The sequence below is a fragment of the Lissotriton vulgaris genome, chromosome 11, assembly GCF_964263255.1.
Source record: "Lissotriton vulgaris chromosome 11, aLisVul1.2, whole genome shotgun sequence".
Classification (NCBI taxonomy): Eukaryota; Metazoa; Chordata; class Amphibia; order Caudata; family Salamandridae; genus Lissotriton; species Lissotriton vulgaris.
Window position 1 is genome coordinate 932,936,386 of NC_141699.1, and position 19,199 is coordinate 932,955,584.

Below are 19,199 nucleotides of genomic sequence, written 5' to 3' on the forward strand. Positions count from 1 at the left end.
TATTTTACTCATACAAAACCATTGAAATTCCCACGTTATAGTTAGTTGGACTCACTATAACTCGCGTGCTCGCAATCCACTGCTGATGATGTCACATATTACATCATTCATGACATGGTCAGTAACATCACTGATGACATCACTGATGACATCTCAAATGACATCACTGATGACATCACTGATGACATCATCCATGTGATAATACGATGCACCTCCTCACACTCTAATCTAACCTTTGATACACCCAGTGTTAAATACAAACTACCATACCTGAAATTATTGACACACCAATACTAGTTACTACATACGCACTCACAGATTCCTAGGTGTACACAAACATCCACTCATTCACCCATACAATCACTCATACATGGAGTCACTCATCAATACAACACTATCATATGCACTCATACACCTATACAGACACTCAAACACTGCCACTCATCCATGGAGTTACTCACCCACCTAGTCAGTCATGCAAAGAATTGTGCCTTTTGCTTATTTGGTGTAAATCCGTTCAGTAGTTCCTGAGAAAATGGCAGTTAAAGTCATTTATATATCTATGGGCGCGGTGGATCCGCGTATCTATCCGCGTACCCTAAGCGCAGCCTGCACGTACCCTGCAGTGCACGAGCTGCATGCTGATCGGCTGTCAACAGTCAAAATCAGAAAGTGTTGGCAGCCAACTTGAGCCTTGGTAGAACCGAGGCTCAAGAAACCTAAAACAAACGCCGCAAAATGCAAAAAGGGGGCAGGGTAGACACACCCTGACCCCCTAGGCCTGCTCAGGGTGTCCCACAAGGACCCCCAGGGCCAAAATAAGCATTTTCTTTAAATCGGCAAGATTCGCGCACTTAGCGCAAATTTGGGACAACATTTTTTAAAAAAAGAAACGCGGGCTCCTGCGCTTCAGTGGTGATTACTCCGCGGGTTGGCCAAATCCCGGGGGCATTAATAAAAAAGAAGTGTGGGGGGTCCCAATCCTCCCCACACTGCCCCAGGGACCACCATCCTAGGGCTCTTAGTTAATGTATGAGGGTGGCTCACGGGGCCCCCACGGAGCCCCGGGGACCGCCAACCCCCAAGGCTTGTACAAAATGGGTGGGGGGCTCTCAGGCCCCCCAGAGACCTCCACCCCCTGGGGCTTTAAAACTTTAGCTGGGGAGGCTCTCAAGCCCCCCAGCCTCGGGGACTTCCGCCCCCGGGGCTCTAATTTAATGTATGCGGGGGGGGGCTAATGGGGCCCTCCTGCAGCCCCAGGGACTGGGGCTTTTTTTAAATGGGTGGGGGGCGCTCAGGCATGGTGGTCCCGGGGTATCTAATTTAATGTATGCGAGGGGCTCACAGGCCCCCCCGCAGCCCGGGGACCGCCACCCCCGGGCTTTTTTTAAAATAAAAAAACCTGTGTGTGGAGGGCCTGAGCCCCCCCACACTCCCCGGTGACCGCCACCTCCCCAGGGCTCTACATTTTTAATTTGGGGGTCCGTTATGGACCCCCAAGCCTCGAGGACCACCACCCCAGGGCTTCTCAAATGATGGTAGGGGGCCGCATGGCCCCCCTCCTGGAGCCCTCGATGGCCCAGGGGACCGCCACCCCCCAGGGCCAGTTCCTGCAGTGTCCCGAGGTGCCCACCCCCGGGACACTGCTATTTGCAATGGCAGGGCGGGAGCCTCGCGGCTCCCACCCTGCCATTGCAAACTGCTTTCCTATTTGGAACAGAGGGCAGGAAACCTGCTCCCTCTTCCAAATAGGAAAGCAGATGGCTTTTCCAAATGGGGAGCAGCATGTTAGCTGCTCCCCATATGGAAAAGCAATGCCGGCTCCCGCAGGAGGCGGGGAGCCGGCGGGACCGTGGGGGGATTAGGGACCCCCCACGGTCGCCAAAGGCGTGAGCTAGCCCCGGGGGATGAGGTCCCCAGGGTTACAAGCGGACCGGGAGGCGGGCATGGTAGCCCCCCTCTAAAATAATAATTAAAAAAAGATGAGCCATCAGTGATGTCATCAGTGATGTCACTGACCATGTCATGAATGATGTAATATGTGACATCATCAGCAGTGGATTGCGGGTGCGCGAAATATAATTAGTACAACTAACTATATAGGAGCAATTTCAATGGTTTTTTAAATGCTAATTCCTAACTATATAAGGCTGAAACCTATGGTTTTTTAAGTGAATATATATATATATATATATATATATATATATATATATATATATATATATATATATATATATATATATCACGAGCAAATGTCCCAAAATGAGAGGAGCGTCAGTAGCTGGTGCCGGCGGCAATCAGACCCTAATCAGACCCTAATCTGATAATCAATTTATCAGATCATAATCTAACAAAACCAGAGGAGACACTATTGACAAAAGGACTATCTTTTTGCCCTGACAAACATCAGGACCAAGTTGAAACTCGGATAGACATATACAAGTATGTGCGAAAATTAAAATTGAAGACATTTTTTTCTAAAAACAAACGTGGTGAAAAAACAACTCTAGCCACTGAACCTGCTTCAAACAATGAACCCGAAGCCTTTGTAGTAGCGGATGCTAACAGTCTACAAACAGCTTATGAACTATCGCATGAAATTGATCAAACCGAACTAACCAACACTCAAACACTCTCCCAAATGGGTCATGTGGTAGGAGCACATCCTAAAACTAATCTGAAAAGCAAATCCAAATTCTGTCCTGTTTTACATCCAGGCAACCGGATAGATGTCTTTCATGATCTGGTTGTGGCAGAACTAGAAACAATGAACAACACCATCAACAAAAAGGAAAATGTAACAAAAAAGGAACGTATAGCCTTAAAAAGCCTCCAGTCCAACGCTATTATAGAAATAAAACAAGCGGACAAAGGGGGGAATATCGTGATACAGAATAAAATAGACTACTTGGAGGAAGCCCATCGCCAACTAAATAATGAAATCAATTATGAAGTCTTGCAACACAATCCAACTGTAACCATGATTAACAAATTACAGAAATGCATACAAATGTGGCAAGAAAATGGCCTATTAAGCATGGAAGAAAATAACTTTTTGACAGTTGCACATCCAATAATGCCAACAATTTATTTTCTTCCGAAAATTCATAAGACTCTTGTAAAACCACCAGCACGCCCAATAATATCCAGTTGTGGCTCACTGTGCGAAAACGTATCTTCCTATGTAGACTTTTTTTTGGCACCAATAGTTCCAACACTCAGCTCCTATATTAAAGACACTGGGGATTTCCTCAGGATCATCATGGGTGTTGAGTGGCACCAGAGTATTGGGTAGCGACTATTGATGTTGTCTCGCTTCATACTTCGATCCAGCGAGACATAGGACTGGTTGCAACCAAATATTTCCTAAGTCAAAGACCCATATCAGAACTGTGGCATACAAACATGGTAATAGACATGATGACTTTCTGCTTGGAAAACAATGTCTTCACTTTTGACAAGAAAATCTGTAGACAGACCTGCGGTTGTGCCATGGGCGTTTCCTTCTCTTCAAGCTATGCTAATCTCACCATGGGTTGGTGGGAGAAAAACAGAGCTTGGAGAGAAGAAAACGAACCATATACCACGGATGTGGTTATATGGCTTAATTTATAGATGACTTGTTCCTCCTTTGGAAAGGTACGAAACAGAGACTACTAGAGTACATTGATATCCTCAATGAAAATGCAGTTGGACTACAATTCACTTCAAATATCCCAAAAAATGAAATAGAGTTTCTGGATACAAAAGTCTATGTCAAAAACAACAAATTAGAAACAACTGTATTCAGAAAAGCAACGTCAACAAACAGTGTATTACACGGGACCAGCTTTCACCCTACCTCCCTAAAAAAGAGCATACCGTACGGTGAATTTTTAAGAATGAAAAGGAATTGCTCAGAAAAGGATGAGATGGAAATCAAATTCAAAGAGACCAAAGACCGTTTCTCCAAACGTGGATACAAATATGCAGATATAATCAAAGGAGAACAAAAAGCGAGAGCCAAGTCAAGAGAGGAAACACTAATAATGAAGCAAAAACCCTCAGGTAACAACTTGGAGGACGATCAACCACGTTTAATACTAACCTATTCTAAGGAGAGTTACAAAATCCGTCAAATTTTGTCAAAATATTGGAATGTTCTTAAGAAAGACAATGAGATAGGAACTTTAATTGGTGAAAACCCGTTAGTGACATATCGTAAAGCTCCATCTATCCGGGACACATTAGTAAACAGCCACTTCAAGAAAATAAAAACTCAGAGCTGGCTAGAAAAAAGACAACTGGGCTTCAGTAAATGCACGACATGCAAAGCGTGCAAAATTGGGCAAAATTTGAAAATACTAACAGATCCCAGGGGAAGAACTTTTGTGATCAAGGACAAAATAACATGTGACTCACAGTTTGTGGTTTACCAAATACAGTGTTTCTGTGGCAAAAAATACATTGGCTCTACAATTTGTCCACTAAAAAAGAGAATCCTTGAACATACCAGGGCAATCCAAAACAACGACCCAACCTATGCAACGGCTAAACATCTAAACGCACATCCAGGGAAAACTTGGAAAGACATGAAATATTCAGGAATAGCCATGGTTGATGAGAATGAAAGAGGAGGTGATTGAAGAATCAGTTTAAGAAGGCTTGAGTCAAAACTAATAATAAGATTCAAAACCGGAAGCCTGTGGGGTCTCTACGCCGATGAGGAACTTTACGTACACTTATAATCTAGTTAATTTGGACAGTACAAAGACTTTTTTGGAGAAAAGAACAAGAAAAAGTATACTGCAATAATGTATTAATCTCTGTTTTCATGAATAAGCAACTTGAACTTAATGTATGTGACACATAGAAAAAGTAAACTTGATTTTAATTATCCCTGCATTTTGATTACTGTTGATCTAAAGCATGAAACGCCACAATCAAACTCTGAGGCACTTAGCCATCACTAGGAATATGGACACTCAGTCCGTCTCACTCTCTTTCACAGAGGTGATAATTTGCGCTACACAATGTGAGCCACACTAGCCACATTACTAATAACAGTCCTTTGGACAAACAATCTGCGCACGGGCATTCGCCCACATTAATACTCAAAGAGTTTGATTAGTGTAGTGGTAATGCTTGGATCCGGTAACTCAGACTGCATGGGTTGGAATTATACTGATCCACAAAACTACTGAGCCCACAATGCATCATAACTGCCAAGTGGTGTCTACAGGTATTTAATGTAAACAGCAATGATGGACAATTGTTTGTACCGTGATCAGGGACAGCTTCATGTCCGAAACGCGTAGGTGTGGAACCTACAGAGAATAAACCAATAACTCAACAAACGGAGTAGTGTGCGGTGTGTTTCTCTTTTGAAACGTTTTTGCTGAAAGATATATATATATATATATATATATATATATATATATATATATATATATATATATATATATATATATATATATATTCACTGAAAAAACCATAGGTTATAGACCATATATAGTTAGGAATTCGCATTTACAAAACCTTATTTTACTCACACAAAACCATTGAAATTCCATATATAGTTAGTTGCACTAACTATATATCGCGCACCCGCAATCCACTGCTGATGATGTCACATATTACATCATTCATGACATGGTCAGTGACATCACTGATGACATCACTGATGACATCTCAAATGACATCACTGATGACATCACTGATGACAACATCCAGTGACTGTATGTTTCTGTAAAGTTAAAATATGTCTTACATATTGAAGAATGAGTGGATGTATAAGTGTCTGGATGAAGGATTTAGTAGGTGCATGACTGACTGTATGAGTGAGTGATTAAATGTGTCTCACTGAGTGCATGGGTTAGTGACTAAACTGTCTTAATTTGTGCATCATTATGTCTGTTGTTCTGTAAACTGTTGCATGTGTTGATAAGTAGTTATATGAGTAACTATATGGGTTATTGATTGGTTGCCCAAGTATTTGTATGGGAGACTGAGTGTGTGTGTGGGTGGCTGGGAGGTGTATGACTCTGTGCATAGATGTGTGAGCAGTTGATTCACTAGATGTATGGTTTCAAAAGTGCATGTGGAAACAGCTGTATGGGCGGTTGACTGTGTGCATGAGTGTATTGGTGACTGAATGGATATCTCAGTGCTACATGTCAAAGTAAGTACATATGTAAAACACAGTACATGTGAGAGTTGACATATATAAATAACTGTGCATAAGAGCCAGTGAATGTGTGAGTGGCTGTATGGATCATTGTGAACTTGTATCAGGGATTGTATAAGAGAGTAAATATGTGTTAGTATATGTTTGAATAAGTAAAGTTTGTATAACTGTATAGTTGAGGAAATGGAGGTGTGATTGATTCTTTGCATGACTGACTAGGTGTGTGAGTAACTCTATGGATGAGTGACAGTCTGTGAGTGTCTGTTTACACTGATTGTATCTAAGGTTATATTAGAGTCTGAAGAGGTTCATCGTATTATCACATGAATGATATCATCAGTGATGTGATCAGTAATGTCAAATGAGATGTCATCAGTGATGTCATCAGTGATGTCATTTGAGATGTCATCAGTGATGTCATTTGAGATGTCATCAGTGATGTCATCAGTGATGTCACTGACCATGTCATGAATGATGTAATATGTGACATCATCAGCAGTGGATTGCGGGTGCGCGATATATAGTTAGTGCAACTAACTATATATGGAATTTCAATGGTTTTGTGTGAGTAAAATAAGGTTTTGTAAATGCGAATTCCTAACTATATATGGTCTATAACCTATGGTTTTTTCAGTGAATTTTCAAGGTTTTGTAAATGCTAATTCCTAACTATATATGGTCTATAGCCTATGGTTTTTTCAGTGAATATATATATATACATACATATATAAACATATATCATCTGTATATCTATATAACTACAAACATAAATGCATGCATACATATACTTATATGCATACAGATGCATGTTATTTACATGAAAGTTGAAAAAAACACTAATAAAGGCAAAGCTAAAAAGCCACCTCATTACAAACAGAATGTCTTTAACTTAAACGAGGGCGAGATCTATTGCATTTTCAATGCTTGTTTACTTTGGTTCCATCAAGAAGGCATTCAGATGTGTCACACATTTGCCATAAATTCTGAATGTTAGCACTCTAGTTGCACATTAGATCACTGTAGTAAAGCTACTGCTCACCAGGGACGTCTGCTGCTGGTATTCAAAGTGCATGTTTCAGTCTGCATGTCAGAATTTTTTTTATGAAATAGAAGAGGATTTAAGAAGTCACTCAAAATGATCCCTAATTTTTCTTTCTGAAGCACTAATCATACTTTCTATGGCAAAATTAACCCCCTCATGTTGTTCCTTTTTAAATTGAGTGTTTTCAGACTTACCACTTCATTCCAATCAAGATGGCTTCTGGTGTGCCATACTTTTGTCATAAGTAAGACTGTTAGCGCTCTAGTTGTTCTTTAGAACACTCTGGGACATTCTGTCATTGGGCTATACTTGGGGTACATCTGGGTGATATTTGGGCTACATTTAGGCTCTTTTGTCTCTGGTGGCCATCTTGGGAGACTGTATGTCAGAATTTTTTATTGAAATTGAAGAGGGTTTGAGAAGTCACTCAAAATGTGCCCTAATTTTTCTTTCTGCAGCACTAATCATAATTCATATGGCAAAATATACCCCCTCATTTTGTTCCTTTTTAAATTAAATGTTTTAAGAGTTACCACTTTATTCCAATCAAATGGCTTCAGGTGTGCCATACCTTTGTAATAAGTAGGACTGTTAGCGCTCTAGTTGTTCTTTTGAACACTCTGGGACATTCTGTCATTGGGCTATACTTGGGCTACATCTGGGTGATATTTGGGCTACATTTGGGCTCTTTTGTCTCTGGTGGCCATTTTGGGAGACTGCATGTCAGAATTTTTTAATGAAATAGAAGAGGATTTGAAAAGTCACTCAAAATGTGCCCTAATTTTTCTTTCTGCAGCACTAATAATACCTTCTATTGCATAATATACCCCCTCATTTTGTTCCTTTTTAAATTAAATGTTTTAAGAGTTACCACTTTATTCCCATCACGATGGCTCCAGGTGTGCTATACCTTTGTAATAAGTAGGACTGTTAGCGCTCTAGTTGTTCTTTAGAACACTCTGGGACATTCTGTCATTGGGCTATACTTGGGCTACATCTGGGTGATATTTGGGCTACATTTGGGCTCTTTTGTCTCTGGTGGCCATTTTGGGAGACTGCATGTCAGAATGTTTTAATGAAATAGAAAAGGATTTGAGAAGTCACTCAAAATGTGCCCTAATTTTTCATTCTGCAGCACTAATCATACTTTCTATGGCAAAATATACCCCCTCATGTTGTTTCTTTTTAAATTAAATGTTTTAAGAGTTACCACTTTATTCCAATCAAGATGGCTTCAGGTGTGCCATACCTTTGTAATAAGTAGGACTGTTAGCGCTCTAGTTGTTCTTTAGAACACTCTGGGACATTCTGTCATTGGGCTATACTTGGGCTACATCTGGGTGATATTTGGGCTACATTTGGGCTCTTTTGTCTCTGGTGGCCATTTTGGGAGACTGCATGTCAGAATGTTTTAATGAAATAGAAAAGGATTTGAGAAGTCACTCAAAATGTGCCCTAATTTTTCATTCTGCAGCACTAATCATACTTTCTATGGCAAAATATTCCCCCTCATGTTGTTTCTTTTTAAATTAAATGTTTTAAGAGTTACCACTTTATTCCAATCAAGATGGCTTCAGGTGTGCCATACCTTTGTAATAAGTAGGACTGTTAGCGCTCTAGTTGTTCTTTAGAACACTCTAGGAGGCTGCAGTAGAACACAAAGGAATCAACTGACAGTCTCTGTCCTTGTTGGATGTACATGTTTTACTGAGAATGTCAGACTTCATTTTCACATGACTGAGAAAGATAATGTGAATTTACAGAAAATATGCTTTCAGTTTAGCTTATAGATCCCCTTCCAAACCACTGTGGGAAAATCATGAGATATTAGTTTTCTTTCAAACAATATTCATGATATCACAGCAGAAGGTTTTTTCACATGGTAAAATCACCTCAGAACCCACCACAATTCCTAAAACGAGTATGGTACCATCAACAAATGATTTATAATGTAACTAAAGTCCTAAAACCCTCTATTAACTACAATGCTTTTTAATGAGGTGCTATCATGTATATTGGTCCCAAGATGGCTGCCAACACTTCTTGGATGAAGTGCTGACAGCCAATCAGATCAGATGTGTGGTTAGGCTCCGCCCAGATATATATCTTTTTTTGAACCTAAATTACTCAAAATCCACTGGAGCACATATATTGAGACCTAGCAAAGGCACATCGGGCTAACAGTCCCTACAATTTTGCAAAGTTTCGTGCAAATCCATTCAGCCGTTCGAGCTAAAAGTGAGGCCAACCGCCCTATGGAAATTAACATGGGAAAAACGCGTTTTGGGACCCCCCTTTTTTCTCGGCCCCCCCTTGATGAAACCCCCCCAAATTGTCAGGGGCTGCTCAGAAACAAAATGTTCCATTTTCCTGAACATTTCAGCCAATTCCGTCCACAAACGCCAAAGTTATTAGACATAGAATTTTCAAAAGTCCCATAGAGAAAAAATCCTAACTATATATACCTACTGGCGACCGCCAGTAGGTAATATATATATATATATATATATATATATATATATATATATATATATATATATATATATATATATATATATATATATATGTTCAAAGAGTTCAAAACCATAGGTCAGGTCCGCAATCCTCGGAACACCAACACCAACACAGCAAAGAGCACGAGACCCAGGAATCAGGTGAGCTTGTTATTATAATAGCACCTTCGCCAGCATAACGTTTTGGCCTGCACAGAGGCCTTGGTCACATGACGCAATGGAGAGCGTGGGCAAAATTTAAAGTGCAAGTGCTTGAATTTTAAGACATTTGATTGGACAGCAGTGTGAATAGAAAAAACAACATGGAAGACAGACTTGTCAAGGCACATATTGGGATAATCCCAGTAGCTAGACACATCATTACAATTTCAATGGCACATGTATATTGAGTTTAAACCGTTTTTGATTCATATCATTAGCAGTCTGAGACATGAAAAATTGCAATTTGGCAACTCATTCCCTGATAATATTTTCAAGGTAAATGCAAATACCATGTTTACGGTAAAACCCATGTATCATAAATGAACAGTCAGCTACGACCAACTAGTCACCCCTTCTGGCACACGGCTGACATGCTGACATTAAACGTGCATCCCCACCATTCAATAACTGTATAAATACAAACAATGCATCTGTTTCTCTCCTTAATGCGCCTGAGTTAACAAAAGAATCTAATAAACACACTTACTATGTCCAATTTCATGCGTGAAAAAGTGAATGAATGAAAAATACAAAAAATTAAAAAACATACAATTGATTTGTGATATTATAGTAGGCTGCTCCCAACCTACACATTTGATGTTGGTGACCTAATATAATACCCGGAACCAGATTACAAATGGACAAGCCACGTTCCAACCTACTGTGAATACCATTTTGGTTAGGACGTATATTCAGAGACTATCATAGGAACCTGTATTAGAGATGATGGAATGATAAGGCAAAATAAAAGGTGCTCTACAAATTTGAGGCCCAATGAGCTGCATGGGGGAATTTTTTATAGACAAGTATAAAGATCTTCCGTAGAGATCAGACCCCACGGGGTCTTGCTGTTCAATTCTAGTATATACTTTGTCTCTAAAGCTCTGAGAGTGCCTTCCCTGTCACCACCTCTTCTCAGGGGACCCACTGTGTCAATTGCATAATATCTAAGGAGTGCACTGTTGTTGCCATGACACTACTTAAAATGCCTAGCAACTGGGTACGTGGTATCACTTGTATTGATGGCTCTTATGTGCCGGAGCACCCGCTTGTGGACCTCCCAACATATCGCAGGCCACACGGGCACTCCAGCACATATACCACGTACTCACTCTTACAGGTTAGCTGTTTTGTGATTTTGCGGGGCATAGGAGAAAAGGGAGTAACATACTCCGTCTTACTGACTCCATGTAGGCAAGCCTTAAAACTGGAGCACTTCCTGAAACCTTCACTACCTGTAAGCCAATTTATTGGCGCAATCACTTCAGGACTATATTTATTAATGCATCCTGCATAGAGTATGCTTCCTAAATGTGATTGCAGGTTTCCTTAGCATATGCTCACCAATGACCGGATCAAATCTTACTAGATCCCAGTGTTTGTTCACAATTTTTCTCAAAGCCCCATGCTGCCTGTTAAAGGTCTAGATCAATCTGGTTGGTTGCTTGTTCTCATTAACAGTGGGTTTCTGCATCTTTTTATGAACCAGGGCGGCCTCCCGGGATAGGGCATTTGCTTTCGTCATTGCAGCATCTAAGATGCTTTCCCTATATCCTCTAGCTAGGAACCTTTGTTTACTGGCCTTCTGAGCTAGTTTACACTGGGCTTCTGTGCTACACACACGCCTGATCCTGAGCATCTCCCCATAGGGGATGCTCCTTGTCAGGTGCGGCGGATGATGGCTCATAGCGTGAAGCACCGTATTGCCAGCCGTAGGTTTTCTGTTTCCAGACGGCTCTCAATGATCTCGATCGTGACATCAAAAAAATGAGCTTGGCTCTGACTGATATCTGAGGTAAAAGCCAGGTTGTAGTTGTTACAATTTAGCTTTTCAATGAACTGGATAGCTTCTGCCTGTGTCCCCTGCCAAATTAGAAATACATCATCGATGTATCTATACCATCGTATGATGTGCCTCTTACAGATATCATAGTGTTCGCCATAGAGGACCTGTCTCTCCCAGTAGCCCATATGCATACAGGCGTAACTGGGAGAAAAACAGGCCCCCATGGCGACTCCCCTAACCTGCTGGTAGTGTTGATTATGGAACATAAAATAGTTGTTATATAGGCAGAAACTAATCATGGAAATCAACATTTTGTTATGTTCTAGCAGTTCAATCGGTCGCTGTCCCAGATAAAACTGGACCGCTCGTACCTCATCCACATGTACTATACTAGTATATAAGGATGTAACGTCTAACGTTATAAACCAATATTCCGGATTCCACTCAATTTCCCAAATCTTCCTTAGAAAATCGCTGGAATCCTGGATATATGAAGGAAGTCCACAGACGTACTCCTGTAGAAATGAGTCCACATAGACTTTTGTCTTTTCCAATAGCCCCCCACATGCTGATATAATAGGTCTCCCCGGGGGGTTGATAGCGTCCTTGTGGACTTTGGGGATGAGGTATAGGACTAGGGTAATGGGGTGATCATTCTTCAAGAACTTTAGTTCATCCATGCTGATGAGACCTGATGACCGCCAACCCATCAGCAAGGAATAAAACTCCAATTGAGCTTTTCTGACCACCCCTACGTCACAATGTTTGTAGCAGTTAGTATCACTCAGTTGATGGAGTGCTTCCTCCATATACAAACTTCTTGGCCACAAAACGACTTGGCCGCCTTTGTCCGGTTGTCGAACGATCATATTGCCATCTTTTTGGATCTTATTCACGAGTTCAGAATATTTCTGGTTTTGCCTATATTTGTATTTATTGGTTTTAGCATATTTACATACAGGTCCTTTATCTCCTTGGTTGCTGCCTCATGAAAAATATTAATGTTATCAAATGTCATGAGTGGTGTGAAAGTGGAACGAGGTTTGAACTTGGTTTGACTACTCAGATTGGTGATTGGTATATCCTGTACACTTTGTGAGACCGATTGTTCTAATCACAATGCATCCATATCTTGCATTAATGGTACATCATTGACTGCCAATCCCAACCTTGTTGTTATGTTATCAGTTCTCTCAGAGCCCCTGCGTGACTTACTATCGGCAAAATGTTTCCTTAACTTCAATTTGCGCGCAAATTTAAAAAGGTCTATTCGTGTCCCAGCATAATTGAAGTCACACGGTGGGTAAAAGGATAAGCCCATCGACAAAATGTGCAATTCAGAATCCGATAGTTTCGTCGGGGTAAGGTTTATAACTGAGAGACCAAAATCATGGGCTATTGACCCCCCAGTTACTTTTTGTTCCATTTTCTGTTTGGATTTTTCCACTTTGGTTTCATGCCTTGTGCTGGCTTGTCTCCGCTCTCTCCGCCTGATGTTGAGGCTTTTGCTTTTGGTTGCAGCTTTATCCTGGGACGTAGAGTGTCTCACCTGTCCTGCCGAACACAGTCCAGTTCCTGTGCCAGGGTAAGCCGAGTAAACCCCAATTGCTCTCTACTTCTGCCTGCCTCTGAGCCTGAACCACTGTCCATATTGGAGCTCAACTCTGCATTGGAGGAACTTTGTGATAGTCTTGTCGGTGGTGCGTTTTGTGCGTCAGGGACCATTTGGGACAACCTGGGTTTTGCTGCTTTGATGGCATCATATTTGCGCGCAAATATAAAAATGCGCCCCTCCAGATAGTCATTCTTATCCCTTTGAAACTTATATTGTTTCCTCTTAATGATGATATCTTCCTCCTTTTATACACACATCAACATCTCCTCTCTGAGTTTGGTGCATTCCGCGATCATATCTGCACCCAGTTTTTCTATTTCATTATTTAGCTCCTCAATTTGTATTTGGATAGTTCTGCGGTCAGACTCAGCATTGCGAATTAGAATCTCCAACAGTCTTCGAGAGGAATCCAAATTGCACTCGGCCCATTCCCTCAGCATCTCGGGGTCCGGTTGCTCATAGCTGGGGGCCAGCATGACCCTCAGCCCTCGGGAAATGCGGTTTACTTCCAAATATCGACTCAGGGAGCGATGCTCCCACCACTTAGACTGCTCGCGCTTTGTAAGTTTTTCCAGCTGTTTAAATTTGTCACGGGCACAAGAGCCTGCACTTGAAACTGGTTCCGTGGCAACTGTCACACCCGACCCCCCAGCCGGGGAGTCGTCAAATACATCAAGGTCTGTCACTTCCCTCCCTCTCCGAGCGCCAGCTGACATTGTGCTTCGATAAAATTCAAACGCAAATTTGCGTACTCACTGTTTGACGGATTCCAACACCGAATGTGAGGACCGCCGAACACGACAGAAACTCCTCCACCAGACTTTCCTTCGCACACTGAGCTGCAACGGACATCAGACACGGTCTACGACAGCCGTCCCACCAAATCTGGCCCAATTTCAGCTACCAACGTTTCTTCAAGGCGTCCAGGGGCTTGAACGGTCTCTCCCCAACGGGAGTAGTAAACGACTTCCGGGTCACCAGAGGTCACAGCTTCCTGCCGTTCTGCCGCTTGTAGAGGAGGGGTCTTGTAACGCCGAAGAAGCACTCAACCGGCTAACAAATGTTCAAAGAGTTCAAAACCATAGGTCAGGTCCGCAATCCTCGGAACACCAACACCAACACAGCAAAGAACACGAGACCCAGGAATCAGGTGAGCTTGTTATTTTAATAGCACCTTCGCCAGCATAACGTTTCGGCCTGCACAGAGGCCTTGGTCACATGACGCAATGGAGAGCGTGGGCAAAATTTAAAGTGCAAGTGCTCTATATATATATATATATATATATATATATATATATATATATATATATATATATATTACCTAATGGCGGTTGCCAGTTGGTAGTTTTAGTTAGGACCTAGTTAGAAAATAGGAAAATGACAAAATTCTATTCCCAATAACTTTGTCTCCGATTGACGAATCTTCGCGAAATTTTCAAAACAAATTATTTGTTGAGATCAGCTCTGATGTTGAAAGGGGAAAAAAGGGTGAAAAACCTAGGAAAGACTAGGGTAGGAGCACTGTAACGTCTGTGGGGTGTTTAGGGGATGCTATAGAGGGGGCGCGAAGTGAACTACTCATACCTACCGGTTTGAAACTGCTAGGCTACGAAAATTAAGCGAGGTATTGCCTAGAGTGTGACGCTGCTAAGGTGAGCTGGTGCGGGACTCGGAGATTAAAGGGTGAGCCCAAGTTGTGCGTCTTATGCTGTGAAGTCATGTGCCTTGGCCGCTGCACTACAGGTTTGGAAGTAGTGTCAGCATGTGTTTATAACAACTAGGATGAACTACTGACCCGTACTGGTCTGAAAGTCCTGGGGTACGGAAAATATGTGAGGTAGTGTAAAGAGTCTCGTGCTGCTAAGCTGAGCTGCTGCCGGACTCGGGGATGAAAGTGTGAGCCCAAACTCTGTGTCATATGCTGTAAAGTCATGTGCTCTGGCTGCTGTGCCACATCTGTCCAAGTAATGTCAGCATGTAGTTATAGATACTGGGAGGAACTTTTGTTTCGAACATTGTAACTTGTGTGTGGTGCTTGGGGGGCATCATATAAGGAGTGCAAAGGTAAATTTGTGTGTAGGAAATGAATTTGGTAATTGGAAAGTGAAAAGCACTGACTCCTACAGGTCTGATGGCACTGGGGGCGTAAGGTGAGGTGCTGCTGGAGTTGGGGATAAAGCTGATGAACTACTGACCCCTATTGTGAACTTTTAACCTGCACGTGCCGTTAAATGTTTGATAAAGTGTTGCAAAAGTATTTCGTTAGGTTACAAAAAAATTGATGAACTTTTAACATGCAGGTGTCGTAGAATGTTCCAGAAAGTATGGTGATAAAATAGGTTGAACTTCTGACCTGTACGTTGCGGGGAATATTAAGTAGCTTTTCATATGGAAAGTTCAAAATAAACCAATGGAGGAAAGTTTTGGAATGTCGTTGAAGGAATGAAGTATTTTGATTTGTTCTTTACATGTATTTATATGTGGAGCGACAGAGAAATTGTGCCATTCCTGGTTCCATTCTTAATGAAATCGGTGCTTTACATGTAGTGTGTCACAAAGAAAGAATTCCATGCGTGTGTGATATTTGCAATCTGCATACCAGCTACAAAGGTGAGTTAGAAATGAACAAGGTGTGTTATGTGTTCTATAGTAGTGATTAAGTATTTGAGGTGATGATTTTAATTTTGAAAGTATTTTTTATTTCAAAGTAATATAGTGTTAGTAAAGTGTGGTGTTTGATATTGGTTATAAAATATGCATAACATTTGAGCTGTTTTTAAATAAGTATTTTATATATGTTTAGGAATTTTTCACAGAGAAAAACTGTAGTTTGTCATCTTTATAGGACTGTATGGTTTTGAAAATGAGGTACTGCGTTAATTTGGGTTTGTAATGTATTTGGGGAGATAAACAAAATGTCGCACGTTTGCACATTATACTTTTTGTGGAAATAGTGGGGTGGGGGTTGGTAGCATATGTATGTGTTATTAAGTTAAAAAAGATACAACGAAATCCAGAAATGTTTATGTGGGCAGTTTGTGGTCTAATTTTTGCCACTGAGAGGTAGATTTGAATGTAAGTGAAAATAGGTTGTTGTACAGTGGCTCCGTCTACAGTGTTTGAAGATTACATGGAGAGGAGATAGAGATAGGAAAAGTGATACGTTCTTTTTATATGTACGCTTAGTTTGAATCATATGTTCCTAGGTTGAGATATAATATGAACATGGTTTCTGGTTTGCATTTGGGTATAGTTAATAGTTTTTCTAGTTTCTTACTAGTGGTTAATGAAAAGGTAGATATACTAAAATATATGGTAGTAAACCTATTAATTATTTTCTGTTCTCATGGAAATGAAGTGGTTGGGGAGTGGTTCTTTAGAAGAGATGTTTTATAAATGTGTGAGATCAAAAAAATGAAAATGTGCGGTATATTTTCTGTATGACATTTGAGAACTACATGTGATTTTAATGATTATTTTTTGTTAGGCTGTGTCGCTTGTGGTGGCTATATGTAGGTGTTGAAGTGGTCCGGGTTTTACTGATGCTGAGCTTCACTATCCCTTTTGAGACAGGATTGTCTATGTTTGAGCCATAGACTGTGCAAACCGTCAATAATTTACCGTCAATAGAGAACTCAGCAATAGCCCATCTGCCCATTCGATCTCCCAGAGTCCTTTTACATGACCCCACACCCTGCTTCATAAGTATGGCCACTCCTCTAATCCTTGAAGACTGTTTAGAGCATACTACTACTTCAAAACCCGGAAACTTAAGACACTTCGGCCTCCCCCATGGTATATGGTATATGAGGCTCTTCAATTCTCTATCAAACTCACTCCCTCCATAAATTTTAAAGGTATCCTTCTTTACCGTCCTCCAGGACAAAGGTCGGCTTTCATTTCTGACATCAGTCACATTTTTGAAGTATCTGCCTTGGATGGTTCATTACCATACTAGGCGACTTCAATTTTCACTTCGACAAAACTGAAGATAGTGACACAGTCGCCCTCCAGGCATGCCTAACCACATTCGGGCTTTCCCAACTAGTGAAAGCCCCAACTCATGAAGGAGGCCATATTCTGGATGGTATTTTTTCCAATTTAAACAACCTTCAGGTTTCTGCAATTTTCCCCAATATATGGTCAGATCACTTTGTTATAACGGCCACTTTAACCAGCCATGCCTCAGGAATAGCTATGGAGAATGATAATAACCGTCAGACCTTCTTGGATTGGAAAAATATTGACAGCAATAGCTTACAATCAGCTCTGATTAAAACTAGCCCGACTTTATCACTTGATCCTAATCTCGCCATTACCCAATATAATGAATGGGTTGCATCTGCTGCCACTCGTCTGGTCCAGTCAAAACAAAGCTCTCGAAACAGATCAACCCCATCTGCCCCTTGGTTCTCGGATACACTAAGGACACAAAAGCAGTTGTGTCGGAAGAATGAAAGGAACTGGCGCAGGCACTATTCCGAAGAGGCCAAAATAATTTACAAGCACTCGGTTATCATATACAAAAATATGATCCTAGATGCCAAGAAGAAGTACTTCTTGGAAAAAATTGAACTTTCTAAAAATTCAAATAAAGCATTGTTTGAGACAACTAAACAATTGGCTGGTTGTCTACCTAACCTCCAACCTCCCTCCTCCCATCTGTTCTGTGATGCTTTGGCCAACTACTTTTATGACAAAGTTAATGATATCTATGCTGTCTTTGCTAGCTCCGCAAAAACGCCTGTAAATATTACTTCTGAGAAGGCGAGTCCCTCCACAACCGGTCCTTCTTTATCTCAGTTTAAGGAGGTCTCTATTACTCAGGTCAGGGATTTTTTGTCACCTATTAAATCAGGCTCTGCCCTTGACCCATGCCCTTTTAAAGTATTGCTACCAGTTTTGGAAGGTTTGCTCCCAGCCATCACTAATATATGTAATACTTTGATTACCACAGGAGTCTACCCCGCTGACCTAAAAAAGACATTACTGAAGCCACTGCTGAAAAAACCAAATTTAGACAGGACTGAGCTCAAGAACTATCGACCGATTGCCAATTTGCCCATCTTGGCCAAAGTTGTCGAAAAGGCCTTAAACGCCCAACTGTCAGCCTTTATAGAACTCCATCATTTATTGGATGATTCTCAGTTTGGTTTTCGCCAACATCATGGGACGGAGACGGCCCTGATCAAGGCCACAGAGGATATCCGAATCATTCGTGATGCGGGTGGCACTGCGGTCTTGATATTGTTGGACCTTTCAGCAGCATTCGACACGGTCGATCATGCTATTTTGATCGACCGTGTCGAAGATCTGGGGATTAAGCATAAGGCTAAGACCCTACTGGCATCCTTCCTTGCCGGAAGGACTCAGGTGGTCACCATAGGGCCTTTTCAATCTACCACCCTGTCCCTGCCATGCGGAGTCCCCCAAGGCTCATCCCTGAGTCCGACACTTTTTAATATATACGTGTCGGACCTTGCCAACACCATCAGAGCTCATGGGATGAGCCTTACTTCCTATGCTGACGATACCCAGTTGGTCTTGGCCATCAGAAATGACGGACAAAAAGTGGCTGATAACTTCAATCTGGGCATGCAGGCTATAGGAAGTTGGATGGCCGCCAACTGCCTCAAATTGAACTCGGATAAGTCCGAGGTGGTCATCTTTGGACACTTATCCCCAGATTGGTCTTCCCGCTGGTGGCCACAGTCCATGGGTTCACCGCCCACCCCAGTCAGCAAGGTGAGGAACCTGGGTGTCATGGTTGATGACAGGCTTACTTTTCTTCCTCATGCAAATCAGATTGCCTCCTCCGCATTTTATAAACTACGAATCATCAAAAAAATCCTCCCTTTTCTCCCTACTTCAGCTGG